General features: G+C 43.7%; 1 protein-coding gene across 10 annotated transcripts in view; it reads right to left on the bottom strand.

Moving 5' to 3' along the window:
• ITPR1 (inositol 1,4,5-trisphosphate receptor type 1) overlaps window positions 1-14,963 on the bottom strand; it is a 354,798-nt gene extending 339,835 nt beyond the window's left edge. For 7 of the 10 annotated variants that reach the window (XM_050778575.1, XM_050778582.1, XM_050778576.1 and 4 more), the window contains exons 1-2: window positions 14,700-14,948; window positions 13,778-13,852 (exon numbers count right to left, since the gene is read on the bottom strand). The gene's annotated coding sequence lies outside the window, so the exon portion shown is untranslated. Of the gene's footprint in view, window positions 1-13,777; window positions 13,853-14,699 lie in introns of all 10 variants that reach the window. The other 3 variants (XM_050778583.1, XM_050778584.1, XM_050778574.1) reach the window with 2 other exon arrangements.
• Between the last annotated feature and the right edge of the window lie 2,316 nt (window positions 14,964-17,279).

The raw sequence follows: 17,279 nt of genomic DNA, 5'->3' as shown, positions 1-17,279 counted from the left end.
TGAAGTCGCCTGGCTACTGGGGCGGAACAGTCTGACTTTCAGTAATAGGGAGGCAGGGCAGTCCCACTGACAGTCTGACCTTAAATGAGACCCTTCTAAGCATGAGAATCAGGTACTTCGGATCCCCTGCCATGCCTGCACCCCCTCACCTCCTCCCCACAGTGCACCTTTAATTTCCTGATGACCAAGCTCCTCTGTATTTTACCACACAATTACCTTAACAGTGAAAATCTTATATATCACTGACCCAAGACACATGCAAAATACTCCCCAGAGACCTGAATTTGTAATCATTTAACCTCCTTAAACAGTGAAGCTGGCTAGCACAGAATATAGCTCATCTATTATTAAAAGCTTCTACCCTGGTTCCTTAAACACCAGTTATGACAGAACCTAAGAGCAATAGGCATCAATCTAATTTCTATTGTAGGACACAACTTCATCTGAGGCCAAAAGCTACAAAAAGAACCAAGTAAGGGTTGGAGACTAACAGTTACAAAGGAAGTTACACTTGAAGCTGCTATTCTCAGACACAGAGAGGAACCTATGCTTTATAATTTTTTAATGACCCATCCCACTGCAGAGCTTCTGGACTGCTTGGTATAATCTTGCTCCTAAGAAAAAGATGAACGTAAGACAAGTACCACTAGCTTCCACATTCGTAGCTTTCCTTTGCATTTCAGAAGGAGCTTTAACTAGCAAGCAAAACAACTATTTTGCTTTGTTACAAAAACAACTGAAAAGTATCCCCGTGCATTTATTTCTGAACAGGAAGATCTGATACAATACCCAGACTTAGAGATGGTCAGTTGCACTCTGTCTCTTAAGCCTTCAATTTCTCCCTCTCTCTAATGTTCCATGCCACAACCCCACATTTCAAATTACCTATGTACTCTAGGAGCTGGTGGCCCTCAATGGTGGCCCAAGAGTCAGGGAAACTTCAAGGTCAAAACTATTTTCACAATAACATCGAGGCATTATTTTCATTTTCACTCAGTCTCTCACACATGTACAGTGAAGTTTTCCAGAGGCTGCAAGGCACATGATGTAACAACAGACTGAAGACAGAAACAGATATAAGATCTGTGAATCCAACTATGTTCTATGAAGCCAGATCTCAAAATGATTCGCAAAAAAAAAAAAAAAAAAAGCTACTCTTCTCACACAATTTTTGTTTGGGAAAATATTCTTATTGTTCATTAAAAATATGTCAATAGGTTAATGTGTAATGGGTTTTTAAAAATATTTTTTCAGTGTTCATTTTCTCAGTGTTAATTTCTAACATGGTAAATATAGACAGATGTAACTCACATCAATAGAAGTTCTTTAGGGTCCTGAATTGTTTTTAGGCATGTAAAGAGCTCCTGAGAGCCAGAAGTTTGAAAACTGTTGCCATAAACTTTTCTTTAAGAGTTGCCCTGGCATCGACTGTATGCTTAGGACTCTCACTGTATAAGTTTGGAAACTTTATATATTAACAGGAAGAAAATGTAAAATATACAACTGAACAGCCAGGGCTCTAGAAAGTGAACTGCTCGATTTGAAACTTAAATCTTTCTTCTTATAGAACATATGTATTGATACCTACTATACGCCACCACTACACTAGGTACTGGGGATACAGATCAAAGCAAGACGTATAAGGTCCCTGCTCCCATGATACCTATATTCTAGTGAGGGCAGACAGACAGGAAACAGATGAAATAAGCAAGACAAATCAGATAGTGATGAGTACATGCAAACAATTAAAACTGGGTGATATGATTAAGTGACAATGCAATTTTGGCTGGTCAGAAGAAACGAGATGAGACGTTTAAGCGAAGACCTGAAAGTCAAGATAGAGGCAGTCATGCAAAAAAAAAAAAAAAAAAATCAGGCGGAAGAGCATTTTAGGTAGAGCAAACAGCTAGTACAAAGGCTGTAAAGCAGAAAAGAGCTTAGCAAATTCCAGAAACAGAAAGCCAGCCCAATGTCTGCAGCATTAATGGGGAAAGGAAGAAAGTAGAGGTTAAAGGCAGGGTAGAGAAGACAGAGCCAGTAGGACTTCACAAGCCAGGGTAAAAAGTTGGCCTTCTATTCTAAATGTAATGGGAAGTTTGTAACCTCAATCAAGTTACTTCCCTTATCTGGCCCTCAATTTATTCATCTGCAGAATGGGGATAATGAGCGCTTATCTCATAGTTATGTTGACAATTAATTGTGAAAAAGAAAATAGAAAGGGGGACACAGGAAGCATTCCTATTCGCTGTTGTAATTCTACTTTCAAATCTGTTCTATTTTCTATTCTCATAAACTACTCTTTCTAAACTTCTTAGGCTTATAATCAGCAGAGGATCAGCTCTGCCAAAACAGCAAAGTTCAAATGACAAGTGAATATACAAAAGGGACACATGAGATGCACTGACCTGGACATGTCAATGCCAACTCCAACAGAATGTTTTCCCCACTACTCCTAATAAAACCAGAACCAGCAAAGCACAGCCAGGTGAGGAGTGAATGCCAGCATCTCACTCACACAGCACCCTTTGCGTCTATCTCCAGTCGCCAAGCTTTGCCACCTAGCCCCAAAGCACCTGCATTTGGACATTCTTCTGCTAAAAAATGTAGCCAACAACAAATCCATCAGCCTTCCCCGTTCTTTCTTGGCATATCCACACTACCTCCACCTCCTAAAAGACAAAAGCCCCTTGCCAAAGTCCTTTGGTGCTGGTTTTCTTGCTGCTTGCTTTAAAAAATAATAAAAATCAAAGAGCTTCCTCAAGGCCAGGCACAGTGACTCACACCTGTCACCCCAACACTTTGGGAGGCTGAGGTGGGTGGATCACTTGAGGTCAGGAGTTCGAAACCAGCCTGGCCAACATAGCGAAACCCCATCTTTACTAAATATACAAAAATTAGCCAGGCATGGTGGCTTGTGCCTGTAGTCCCAGCTACTTAGGAGGCCAAGGCAGGAGAATTGCTTGAACCTGGGAGGTGGAGGTTGCAGTGGGCTGAGATCATGCCACTACACTCCAGCCTGGGTGACAGAGGAAAACTCCTTCTCAAAAAAAAAGAAAAAAAAAAAGCTTCCTTTAAAGTTAGGTGCAAAGAGAGGAGCTTACACACAGGGCTTTTGCTCAAAGCACCTGGCGAGCCAAAAGGCCTTAAGGCGGTTGGCCCCTCAGAACCGTAGATAAGGATGAAGACAAAAAAGCACCGTTTCACTTTTTAGGTCAAGCAGTACCCAGCAGGGCAGGTTAACGATGGGCCGAGCCCAGCAAACCATGAGGTCTTTCACAGGAAAAAAAGGAGTATGCCCAGGAAAAGGAAGAGCTGCTGGCATTTGATCAATCTCCTGGCAAGAGGCCAAGGAAACTCCCTCCAGAGTAAGCACAAGTCTCCCTGCGATGTCCTCACCCAGGTACATATATGGTAATATGGCTGTAAATACGGGGTAGAGAAAACCTAACACGTTTACGGTTGACTTGTTCAAGGGGGAGAAAAAGGCTCCCTTTACAACAGTCTCTGCTTCTGTTCCTGGGCACTCTCAGGGTTAATTTTGGACTTCCTTTGAGCAAAGATGCTTGGCGATATCATCTTTATTGTGAAATGAGGATGAACAGCACATTTTTGACTTGGACACAATGCCACCCTCCTCCCCACACATTTTCACACAGCTCCCCCTCCTTGCCTTCTTGTCCCACTAGCTGCTAATCAGATCGTCCTCAGAAATGCAGCATGTCCCCATCATCAGATAATTTATTCTCTTGCAAAAAGCACTTCTCTGGGAGCATAGAAAATCGTATTCTGCTTTCGTTTTCAGGCAGTCCCAAAGGAAGTCACCAACTCAGAAGTTTCAACTTTAAGCAAGGCCCTTCATGACATCCCAGAAATAGCAGCTGTAAATCTGAAGTTCGGAGGAATGATTCTCTAGTATAATACAATGTTGCCCATTCTCCATTCCCCCTGCCACACACACATACACACACAAAAATTAACCTACTCACTTTTTCAGACATGTCTGCTAAGTAACCTTTTCCCCAACCAGGTACAGTATCTACAGTTATTTCTCAAAAAAGATGCCCACTCTGACATTCGGTCTCATGGCTTCTACTCTTCAAGGCCAAAGTAAGAGAAGCCAACCCAAAGCTCAACATTTCCAAGGCAGAGAGCTGCAGATTTGGTGAGTGGAGAGCATTTAGCTAAAACTCCTTATTTTACGGGTAGAAAAAACAAACCTGAGGCCCAGTGATTTCTTGGAGGTCACACACCCGACGAGTGGCCAAAGCTAGACCACAGGGCTCCAGATACCAAGGCCAGTGTTTTTTTGGTTTTTGGGTTTTTGGGAGGGGGCGAGAGGGGGAGGGTTCTTATTTTGTTAAAAAGTTGAAGTCAGTCCCAGCCTGAAAAGACACCCCTCTGCCCACACAGCCCAAACCTCAAAAAAACAGCAAATCTAGTTAGGTCAATATCCTCAGAGAGGGATAAAAGTCTCACCAAGCCTGAAAAATTCACTCAAGGACAGGGTTTCTCAACCTGTTCACTACTGACATTCTGGGGCAGAGAGCTCTCCGTTGTGTGTGTGTGTGTGTGTGTGTGTGTGTGTGTGTGTGTGTGTGTGTATTGGGGTCGGGGGGCTGTCCAGTGCACTGTTGAGCAGCATCCCTGGCCTCTGTTCACAAAATGCCAGTAGCACCCCACCCCTGCCTGCCAGACAGAACCACCAAAATGTCTCCAGATGATACCAAATGTCCCCTGGAGGACAAAATCACCCTCCCTCTCCCCATTGAGAACCACTGCTCTAGGACATAGATAGGTTTTGCTTTGTTTTTTATCTGTAAGGCCTTCTGCAAACATTTGTTTTTAGACAACTCGGCAGCAATGACCCGAAGCAGGTATTTTTATTTTTACACCTATTCTACAGAAGAGGAAACAGATGCACAGATGTTCCATGTTTTGCCCCTTACCCAAGAAGCAGTCAACACTCGGTGCTGCGGAGTCCCTATCCTGTGGCTCACCAGGGCAACACCATTATGACCTGAGAGCAGCTTGGTTTCACTACCTGATTTTTCCACTCCCTTTTATGAATACTCAACAGTTTCCCAAGACGAATGTCCTCTAGAGTTGTACTGAACAACACCTCAAAAACTATCAAAAGGAAATGCTTAATATATCTCTTCACAGTCCTCACATCACCCTCTGCAATAAAGGGCTTTTCTTTTTTTTTTTTTTTTTTTTTTTATTGAGACGGAGTCTCACTCTGCCACCCAGGCTGAAGTGCAGTGGTGCCATCTCAGCTCACTGCAACCTCCACCTCCTGAGTTCAAGTAATTCTCCTGCCTCAGCCTCCCAAGTAGCTGGGACAACAGGTGTCCGTCATCATGCCCAGCTAATTTTTTTTGTATTTTTAGTAGAGATGGAGTTTCACCATGTTGGCCAGGCTGGTCTCAAACTCCTGATCTGAGGTCATCCACCCATCTTGGCCTCCCAAAGTGCTAGGATTACAGGCATGAGCCACAATGCCTGACTGTAAGGCTTTTCAAAGAAAGATGCCAGTTTAAGAAATATTTAATCAGGAGAGGGGTACAGGGGCCAGGTGCAGTGGATCACGCCTGTAATCCCAGCACTTTGGGAGGCCAAGGTGGGCAGGTCACGAGGTCAAGAGATCAAGACCATCCTGGTCAACATGGTGAAATCCCATCTCTACTAAAAATACAAAAAATTAGCTGGGCATGGTGGCACGTGCCTGTAGTCCCAGCTACTCAGGAGGCTGAGGCAGGAGAATCGCTTGAACCCGGCAGGCAGAGGTTGCAGTGAGCCGAGATCACGCCACTGCACTCTAGCCTGGTGACAGAGCGAGACTCCTTCTCAAAGAAAAAAAAAGAAGAGGGATATAGAAAATCAGTTTTTCCAAGCAGCCTTCAAAGGGAGAAAAAAACATATACAAATTACTTAATTGTGTAAGCACTTCCTGTGTGCCAGGTATTCTTATGAGTTAAAAAAACAAAAGGCCCATAAGGAAAATAGGTTTCAGGGCCCTGGAGTTTCGAATGACAGATTTTCAAGTATCAGAAAAAGCTTCCCAGAGGAGGAAGCATTTGGGCTGGGCCCTAAGGAATAGAAGGATTTGGCGAGGTGGACAGAGGAGGGTGGGGAGGGACACATGAGGCAGAATATACACACACACAACAAGGCAAACAAATGAACGTCCATTGTCTGGGTGTCATATCAGCTTTTTCTGTTCAGAAATATGTGCCTGGGATGCTTTTAAGCTGTTCTTGCAAAAGAAAATCATTTCCCAGATAAAGCTCCTTCTGAAATGAAAATGAACAGCAAGAAACTTGGAGGCTAGTGATATTCTTCTTATGTTCACCTTCTTCTGATGAGCTGCATTATATCAAGCAGTCCAGAAGTTATGCTGATGGGACAGGTCAGAAAGTATGATGAAACATAAATTCCTCAGTGTCCCATGACAGCAGGTGAACAGCAGTGACTGCACAACTCTAAGTAGGGGTACATGTACCTTCTGGTCTCTTTCTGTCTTCATCTGAAGAGCCAATAAAAGCATCCCCAAACATAAGCATGAAAGTTCCCTTGTTTGTCGGAGAGGGAATCATGCGAGAGCTACTTACTCTCACCTCAGGTTGGTGATTAGCCTACCTTTCCAATTCACTAAAAATAAGACTGCAGGGGAAAAGTACAAAGGTCAGCTTCAGCTTCAACAAGTGAGAGCTAGCCATGAAAAAGCAAAGGAACCACTAAATGACAAGGACTGAAAAAGCACAGGAATAGGCATCCTCCAATGCAGATCTTCTCATATTTTCACGTGTGTGTAAATCACTTCAGGATCTTGCAAAAATGTAGGTTCTCATTCATTGAATGTGGGGTAGGGGCTGAGAGCCTGCAATTGCTAGCAAGTTCCCAGTTAATGTCAGTAACGCTGGTCTGGGGACCACACTTGGAGTGGCAAAGATGTAGTATAGTGTTTCTCAAACTTTTGACAGCAGCTCAGAGTAAGGAAAATATTGAGCTTACAAACCAATGTTCATTGTGCATGTGAGACAAAGAATTTTGTTGTGACGTACATAGTTCTTCTTAAGTATCCATGCAATACACTTCCATGTTTTCTATTCTAGGTTATGTCATTAAAAAAAAAGTTTGGCCGGGCCTGGTGACTCACACCTCCAGTCCCAGCACTTTGGGAGGCCAAGGCAAGAGGATCGTTTGAGCCCAGAAGTTCAAGGCCAACCTGGGCAATATAGGGAGACCCAATCTCTACAAAAAAAAAATTATTTAGCCAGGAGTGGTGGGGCACACTGGTGGTCCCAACTACTCAGGAGGCCAAGGTGAGAGGATCGCTTGTGCCTGGGAGGTTGAGGCTGCAGTGAGCCAAGATCATGCCACTGTACTCTAGCCTTGGCAACAGAGCAAGACCCTGTCTCAAAAACTAAAAATAAAAAGTTCATCAAGGCCCACTAAATTAATTTAACAACCTCTTCGTGGGTTGTCACAGAGTTTGAAAAACATGTATACAGAACAAGAGTAACATTCCTGCCCATCTGGGGAGAACAACGATGTCTCAGCCTCAGGACACGAAGGCTAAACCCAAAACCAATTTTTTTAAAAAGCTTAGATTATGTTCAGAATTCTTTGCAAAAAGGCAAGGATAGGTCAATAGCATTTTGGAAATGCTTTCACCTAGGAAATTCAAATTTTAAGTTTTCTTCATTTTAATTTGTTTTCTCGTCTGTAAGATGAGGATGATCTTGGCCCTAAGTGGAGATCTCCAAATACCATTTTGGCCAGGCGTGATGTCTCGTGCCTGTAATCCCAACACTTTGGGAGGTTGAAGTGGGAAGACTGCCTGAGTCTAGGTGTTTGAGACCAGCCTGGACAACATGGCAAGACCCCATCTCTGCAAAAAACACAAAAGATTAGCCAGATGTGGTGGTGAATGCCTGTAGTCCCAGCTACTCAGGAGGCTGAGGTGGGAGGATAGCTTGAGCCCAAGAGGCAGAAGTTTCAGCGAGCTGAAATCGTGCCACTGCACTCCAGCCTGGGCAGCAGAGTAAGACCCTGTCTCGAAAAAACAAAATTAAAAAAATTCCCCTCTTAAAAGAGCAAAGGCTCCTTGAAGAAAAGGCTGATTCTTGGTCTGGGACAAGAAATAGAGAAGATGAGCCTAGAACATCTTGTTATATAGAAATCAAAAAAGCTAGCACAGACTACAAGGGCTGTGTCAAAATCTCAAGAACTTTACCAGCCCATTTCTCACAGACTAAAGAACTAATGGATTCGGGTAGTGAGCATCAAGGGGTGCTAATATAACAAGAGTAGACATCCAACATCTTACACCCAACTAAGCAAAGTTTACAGAGTAGACTTACTGGAGTCCCAGCTACTGGGAAGGCTAGGGCAGGAAGACTGCTTGAGACCAGGAGTCCAAGGCCAGCCTAGGCAACGTAGTGAGACCCCTTCTCAATTTAAAAAAGAAAAGAACCTAACTTTGACCAAGCCTCTACATCTAACTACCAAATTATAGTAGACCAAGGGGATAGAGAAACATGTTAAACCACGTTGCACTGATGCAGTCAGCAAAGTCTAAACTGTGGAGATGTGTATCACCCAGTTTCTTCAATAACAACAACAACAAAATGCACGGAAAAAAGATTTGTAGAAGAAATACAGAGATTAGTGGATATCAACCATTTGTAACGTATTTACCCTATTTGGATCCTAATTCAAACTGTTAAATATGTTTATGTGTAAAATTATTATGTGTATTTTTTACAAATATCTATGTACATATGTATATATATCTAGGAAGTATAAACATAGACTCAGTAAAAATGAAAGGCCATCAAAGGGGTAGACACATTTAGAAAAGATGTTCGAGATGTATAAAAGGTGATTTACCAAATGAGTGGTACTATATAAGTCCCTTTTTATGAAATTTAAATATATACATACATTTTACATATACATGCTTAGAGGAAAAGCCTGAAACCCTAATCTCGAATAGTTGGAATTGCTTTGTTTTGTTTCATTGCTCATCTTTATTTCCTAATGTTGCACTACAATGAATATGCTATCTTTTTCTCCTTAAAAAAATTTTTTTAAATAGAGATGGGGTCTTGCTATGTTGCCCAGGCTGGAGTACAGTAGCTATCACAGATGCAATCATAGTGCACTACAGCCTCAAACCCCTGGGCTCAAGAAATTCTCCTGCCTCAGTCTCCTGAGTAGCGGAGTCCAGGGTGTGTGCTACATGAATATGACTATCTTATGTATTAAGTAATAAAATTTGAGGTTTGCTTTAAGTTTGCACATACGCAGGGGTCCACTTCACTTATTAGGGAGAATCACTGATGTGAAGCTTCTAATTCCCCAAGGATGCTGGAGAGCAGAATATTAGTCCTCCTTGTAAATATCTCTTAAAATGACACGGGATACACCGCAGGGTGGCGGTAGGACATAGAAGGTTTGTGCTGAAACTCCATGATTATCATTGAGTTCTTAGAATTTGCTCTTCAAGTCAACTGTATGTTCACCTATTTGTCCAACTTTCCTTTTCTACTGAAGTGAGTTACAATCCCAGGTAAGTCCTGTCATTAACCAGACAGTCCAGAAATCTGGGTTTTACCCCCTATCGAGTTCCCATCTGGTATGTGATCCTGCCAACCTTACCAAAGCCTCTTCGGAAAGGACAATGTAGTTCTGTGATGTTGAAAACCACACTGAGAATTCTGTGAGAGTTTACAAGTCCTCAGATAAACCACTGTTGACCTGCAAAATCTGGTCCCTACAGGTCTGGACCTTGACTCCCTCTCCCTCCTGAACTCGGAGCACTCTCCCCTGGCCTTCTTCTCCTACCTCCAACATGTCACACCCACTCCTATCTCAGGGCTTCTGTACTTGCTGCTCTGACATTTGAAATACACTTTTTCCCTGATATCTATAGGGCTAACTCGTTTGCCTCCTTCAGATCTGTGCTGAGATGTCATGTAGTAAAGATCTAATCCCCACCTGAGTACTCCCTTAATACCCCCATCATGTTTTGTTGTTTTAAATTACCGTAAAATATACATAACATAATATACCACTTTGAAATGTTATAACTCAGTGGCACTAAGTACGTTCACACTGTTGTGCGACATCACCACCATCCATTTCCAGAACTTTTTCATCTTTCCAAACTGAAATTCTATCCTCAATAAACACTAACTCCCCCTTCCTGTCTTCTCTCTCCCCCAGCAATCACCATTCTACTTCTGTCTGCAGGGATCTGACTACTCTAGATGCCTCTGTAAGAAAAATCATAAAATTATGCATCCTTTTGTTTCTGGCTTGTTTCGTTTAGCATGTTTTCAAGGTTCATTCACATTGTAGCATGTGTCAGAATTCCCTTTTTAAGGCTGAATAATATTCCATTGTACGTATATTTCACATTTTGTTTATCTACTCATTCATCAATAGACTTGGGTTGTTTCTACCTTTCGGCTACTGTGATAATGCTTCTACTGACACAGGTGTACAAATATCTGCTCACGTCCCTATTTTCAATTTTTTAAAGTATATACCTTCAAGTGGAATTGTTGGGACATAAAGTAGTTTTATGTTTAATTTTTTTTAGTAACTGCCATGCTGTTTTCCACAGCAGCTTCACCATTTTACATTCCCACTAGCAATGCACAAGGGATCTAATTTCTCCACTTGTTATTTTCAGTTCCCCGCTTAACCAGTTTTCTTTTTCTCCGTAGCCTTTACTACCTCTAATACTGTAATACTTACTTATTTATTTATATTGGCTACCTCCCACTAACTAGGATGTAAGCCTCTTGGGAACAGGATGATTTGTTCATTGCTATATCCTGAGCACCTGGAATACATCTTAGTACATAGCAGGTGCTTAAGAAATTTGTTGAATAAAGAATAAAACACTTGAATCATACACAACAACTTGAACAGGCCTTAGAGTCTGTTAAATAGATTTACCACACCATGTGCCTTAAACTACATCCAATTCAGAAATCTCAAAGTTGAATGGGTGACGGTTTCAGTGGTGTATTTGGCTTATCCTCATTAGCAATCATCTCAGAACCACAGACACCAAGACAATTGTAAGGAAGCACAGGAGTTACGTCATTCACATCACTGACTTCAAGCCTTAATTGCATTCATCAATTGAGCTATGTACAAACTTAAAACAGCAAAAATGAAAAAAAAAAAAAAAAAAAAAAAACAACTGCATGCACTTCTGGTTGACAGCCTGCAAATGCAATGTGTTTTGTTTTAAAAAATCAAACCAATAGTAAACAAGATAGACACTGGCCTTGCAGAGACTCCTTAATGAAATGTAGCCAAAGACAGCTTGACCTAGAAACCTAACTTCAGGCCTACTTTTATTTTGGCTGTTTTTTCTGTTGTTCATCTTTGGTGCTTGTTTCATTTTGGTTTGTTTTCTAAGAGCTGCTTGTGAAGAAATCAGACAGAGTTTCCATGATATCTTTATAAATGAGTTGAAAAGCCATGTGATGTTCCCCCGCCTCTGGAAGTCAGTTGGTTGCACACCATTGGATTAAAGGTTTCTTTTTTATCTTTCTCTCTGCCCACTCTCCTTCCTCCCTGTAATACCAACACTCTGATCTTCCTCACTTGAAAATATTTTGAAGAAAAAGACTGCTGATCTTTCTGTGGAGTTCACCTATCTCTTTTTTTTCTAAGCAGCCATTCCACTTCTCATTCCTAAAGAAAAGACGCCAATTCCCTCCAAAAGACAATCACTTTGTTTAAAGCGATACCATTGTCAACCCCAAATGACTTTCACGGGTCTCAATGCAAGAGCCAGAGTAATTCATTTAGAACATGAAGAACTTTCCCTGCCTGATAAGAACGGTATCTTGAAAGGATTTTCTGTTCTGATTTGAATTATTCAAAGAGCAGATTGTACTTTCAACGTACATGTGCATATACACACACACACGAACTTGAAAGAAAAAATGGAGAACAAAAACATCTGCACAACTGGCTGCAAAGCAAACTGGAAGGTATATGAAAAGGTATCAACGTTTCACATTGCAGACTAACTGCAGTTTAAACTTTCGAATTATTCAGATGGGGAAATGCCTGATCCTTTTAACCTACTCAGATGCTTTGATGTAAATAATCAAGAGGTATTTCAGCCAGGAGGTGAGCCTAATGCTTAACTTACATAATGTTCCTTGTGGTTTGGTTTTGTTTCTTTTTACTCTTCCCATTCAGATTTTCCAAAATGAACTCATTACAACATCTAATACCTCCTCAAATATCTGCACTCTTTTATCCCTATGTTTGTGGCTACATCCTTTCCTTCTTATATCAATGTTAGGTACTATTTCGTCATTGGTGGGCTGTAAGCAAGTTATTTCATCAATAGCAGTAAGTTTACCACTTTTCCCTGCTTCCCTCTCACCACCACCATCCCCAATTCAACTTAGGTCCATTTGTGGGATGCAGTGCAGCCTCACCGCCTGAGGTTATACCTTGCTCCTACTTTGTACTAGCTACTGGGCAAGTGATTTCACTCTCTGCACCTCAGTTTCTTCACCTGCATCTGTTGCACAGTTTGTGAGATACATTGCTGTGGACCCGGCTTACAAGTACTTAATGTGTCCATCTTATTATTTTTAGCAACCAGTTAGAAAACAGTCTGTGGACCAGTTTCTCCTTGTTGTACAGCTAATTCTGAAGAGGGGAACTGGACCTAATCTTTGGCTTTAAGAGCACCCACACAGCCATGTGAGTCAATAAAAGAACTTCAAGAAGAAACTAGAGTTCTCACATCCAAATGCTTCTCACTCTGCCAGTACTCCTAAGGATCTTATCAACAGGAAACAAAAGCACTATACCACTATAATGAAGTGTCTGACTTTTATTTTCTCATTAGAAAAGCCCAAAGATTGTAGCCCAGGGAACAGCTAAATATTTAGAATGTTATAAAAGTTACAAAGACCCAGCCACCCACCCCTACCCACCTCTGTTACCCTGTTATTTACCATGTTCCTGAGCATTTTAGGAGAAAAAACTTTTGATGGCCAAATCTGCAGCAATAGTGATGTACGTGCACCCGCTGAAACCTCCCACTCTTCAAATGCAGTCTGACCATTTTGGGGAAAAAATAGGAACTGTTGTGTTTACAGATAAATGCTGCTCTCAGCTCACATTCCACCACAGGCCCCAAAACAACAGGGCCCTGCCAGATTCCTTGACTTTCAGGTGGCTCGAGTCAAGGGCTGGATGCTACTATCTTAAGCTCCAGTAACTCACTTCCCTTTTTAAAGTTCTAATTCTTTCAACTTGCAGCAACCACTTTCATTTCTTGCAATCCAACCTACTCTGATTAAGCACACGTTCAAAATTAGAAAAGAGTGACTATTTTTTGAAGGAGAGAAGCAGTTAATATTGCTTACACATCTTGGCATATGAAATGCACTGCGTCCTTTAGAATTTAAATAATCAGCACGCTTTTCAGACCGGCAATGGGCCGCCGTTTTATTGCTCCATTTAATGGCCTTTCCCCCCGCCTCTTTCATAAACCTTCAGGCTCCTTCAGTTCTGAGCTACGTCCAAGAAACGGACAGTCCACTGGACCTCTGCTCCCAAAAGCCCTCACCAAAGGCAGAGGCAAATTTTGAAGGCTGAGCCACGGAGTTTCTTTTTCTTTCTTACCCCCCACCTCACTGGCGATTTAGATAGAACTTAAAATAGGCTTAGGACAAAAACTCATTATTGACTATAGCACTCAGGCTTCCACACTCACCTGACCCGGGTCAGGCACTCTGTTGCCAAAACAAGCCCAGCGAGGGGTGCAAATCCTGCTCCTCTGTAGTCGCTCCTAAATATTTAGAAAGAAAGAAGACTGAGTACCAGACCGCGGAAGATGAGTCTCTAACAGAAGTGCTCCAAATTACAAGTTTCCAACTTCTTTAGCCTCCTTCCCTGGGGAGACCCCTCCCCACCCCACCCTCCAAATTTGGCAGGCAGGTTGGTGGGATCGCTTGGGCGACGATTACAGGTAACTACTCTTATTTCCAGGATGTAACTGACAAGTGAGACTAGGCACGCACAAACTTCGAACGTGAGGGAGGCTGGAACTAAGGGAAGTGTTTGGCAGATCCCAAAGCACTTGTTTCCCGGTGAGGAGGCCAAGTATCCGAAGCCCGCATCCTCACTGGACATGAGCTTCGTCCACACTTCATCCCTCACCGCTTCCCCGGTTTTCTTCCGTTTTTAAAAACCCTCCCCACGGGGGCCCCCCACACATGCATTATTCTCCCAACCATGGAGCGCAAGAGAGGGCTACATTTTTAGAAAGATTATTTCCTTGAGCAGGCTCACATATGACACCCCCACAACCTCTCTCCGAAAAAAAAAAAAAAAAAAAAAAAAAAAAAAAAAAAAAAACCTATTTCCTGCAGCTGCAGCAACAGTTTCCAACTTGGGGGAATGCCACACCAGTCCAGAATAGGGAGCCCCCAAAGCCACGCACTAGAGTCGAGGATATTTGTTTTTTAAGCCTCAAATGAGCTCCTCCAAAAACACTGCCCGCAGTAAAGGAACCCCCAAATGCATGCCAAGTGCATGCACATCCATCGATATCTCCCCGAGACCGGGGCAAAAACTTCTGCGCCGGGGGAGCCAGTGCCAACTCCCCGCGCCCTCTGCCCGGCCCCAGCCGCTACCTTGGTGCCCGGGGAGCCACGCCGGTTTGGGGGAGCAGGGCGAGGAGAGGGGTTAGCAGCCGCTGGGTAATCCCATGTCCGCGAAGAGGGAGCTCGTTCCGTTAGGATGGAAGCGGAACACCCACACCTCCTCTCGGCGTGCGCTTTCTCTCTCTCCACCCCCTGCCTACTCCTCCACCACCACCACCTCCTCCTCCTCCTCCTCTCCTCCCACCCCAGCGAGCTTGAGGAAACGCTTCAGCAGCACATCCACATGGTTACTGCACTTTGAAGCGGCTCCGGGCGTCTTATATAGGCCGGGAAGCTCCCTGGGCAATGTAGTCCGAGTACCGGGTGGTGGCGGCGCCTGAGGCAGCGAGGAGGGACTACAAGTCCCAGAACCCCCTGGGCGCCCGGGCTGGGCCCTAAATAGACGCGCGCGGGGACAGGGGAGGGGCGTCCTGCGAGGCTTTCTGGCTGCTTGTCCCGTACCTTGGCTGGGTGGGTAGGTCTTGGAGCCTGCCATCCAAAACCACCCCTAGGAAGCGCCCGCAACCCTTGGGGACGCCTCTCCTCCGGCTGCCCCCCTTCCCTGGAATCCAGGTGTCACTGGGGCCGGGGAGGGGCTAGGAGCTCGGATTTCTGCTTTGGGAAGTTTTTACAAGCCCACCCTCCCCCTGCCTTGGGTCCCGAGCCAAGAATTTCAGAAATCCGGGGCACAAAAACGCCAGTGTTTGCGGTCAAGGATTAAAGGCGCGAGGTTGTCTTTATTTAATCTGCTCCGCCCTGCTCGGGTTTGCACGAAAAACCAAGCCTGGGAGCGACGGTCCACGCAAGCGGAGACACAGGCAAGTCGCGTGAGAGCACTTTTCTGAGCCCGAGTTGCGTGTCTTTTGTCGCCCCTCAGGAGGTAAAGAAACGCAGACCTCTCCGGTGCACAAATAAAGGAGCTGTGTTGTGACTTGCGGGCTCTGAGATTGGGAGGCAGAAAATACATACCGCGACCTCAGTCCTGACCCTATCTCTAGCAGTCCCTCTGCTCCTGGGAGCTGTAAATGCTTAAGTAAATAAACCGCAAACCAGAAAAATAAGGGCTTGGGAGAGAGCCGCTCACACAGAGATGCGCGTCCAGGCGGGGCGCTCTCCAACAGCTCCGACTGGGGCGAGGTGGGTTTCACCCGCTGCCAAGTAGTGCCTGGGCTCCCGGGTTACGGGCTGCTTCGGGCTCCGGCTTTTGCGAGGAGGGGAGAGCTAAGCCCGGAGGCAGTCAGCCGACTGCCCTCTCTTGCCTCAAATGACGTATATTCATTCCTCAAACGTTTCCTGAGTGTTTACTGGGTGCCAGGAGCTGGGGCATAGTGGTGAGCCAAACGCATTATAGCATCCCAGACAGGCACTTCCTGACGCCGCCTAAAGATCTGTTATAACAATAGTAATAATAATGATAATAATCAATGGAGAGGCTGATTTTATTGGGCCCAGACCACACGCAGTTTTCATACTTCATGCTATTGAGTTTCACCAACTGTAGGTATATTTATTATACCTATTTGGCAGGTGCACAATCCAGGGCTCAGAGAAATCAGGTAACTTCCCAAATGACGCCTCGAGTTAAGTGGTACAGCCTGGATTCCGGTTCCATACTCTACGTGTATCAAACCCTTGTCTTTGGGGAAATCCATCACCATTGCCTTAAATAGCCTCTCTCCCCATTTTAGGAGCAGCCTCTGAGCCCTTGGGCAAGTCATTTTCATCTCTTTGCCCCAGTTTTGCCATCTTAAGGAGATTCTCATTAGAATATGTCTACTTTTTAGCAGGATTCCTTAATATAGAGTCGAGTCTTATGCAACTTTAGGAACAAATTAGAGGAGCATCATATCTAATAGTTATTACTGACATAATGCCAAAACGAATCACAATTATTGACATTTATTGGATGAATGCCATGTGTCAGGCATTGGTCTAAACTCTTTCTGTATAGCACCTAATTAAATCCTATTAAGACTTTTTTTTACTTATTAGAAAACTGGGGGTGGTGGGGTACAAAGCGGTTAAATTACTTCCTCCAAAGTCACACAAATAGCTGACTCTTGAACCCTAGACCTAAACTACTACTCTCCGCTACCTCCCCAATGTAAACACGTGCACTGCATTTACCTGCTCAGATATGCATTTAATACCAGTCCAGGAAGGGGCAAAGCTCTTGAAATAGACAAAGTTTGTGTTCATGATATTCGCTCCTGCCCTCCCTTCTCTTTCAGCATTATCCCCTGGTCACTGGGCGCTGGAGTCTAGTGCCTAATACCTTAAGCTGCCTCTCCCCATCATCAAGAAACTCCCACATCTGCCATATAAAGGAAATGTTTCTCATTCACCCCCTCTCATCTCTTCCCCCATGATAACTTCTTCCATTTTCAAAGGATCTTCAGCTCTACTTTTCAAGCAAATTCAACAAATCAGTGTATGCCTATGTAACTGGTAAATAGTGAAGGGTAATTATTTCATGTGCTTCTAACTCAGAAACAATGGAATATTAACAGGGGTTTTCTGAAGATCCAGTTGGACAATTTTCATCTTCATCATATAATGGACATTTATCTC

This window comes from Macaca thibetana, chromosome 2 (genome assembly GCF_024542745.1).
Source record: "Macaca thibetana thibetana isolate TM-01 chromosome 2, ASM2454274v1, whole genome shotgun sequence".
In the NCBI taxonomy this organism is placed as follows: domain Eukaryota; kingdom Metazoa; phylum Chordata; class Mammalia; order Primates; family Cercopithecidae; genus Macaca; species Macaca thibetana.
This window is presented reverse-complemented; position numbering and strand designations above follow the sequence as displayed.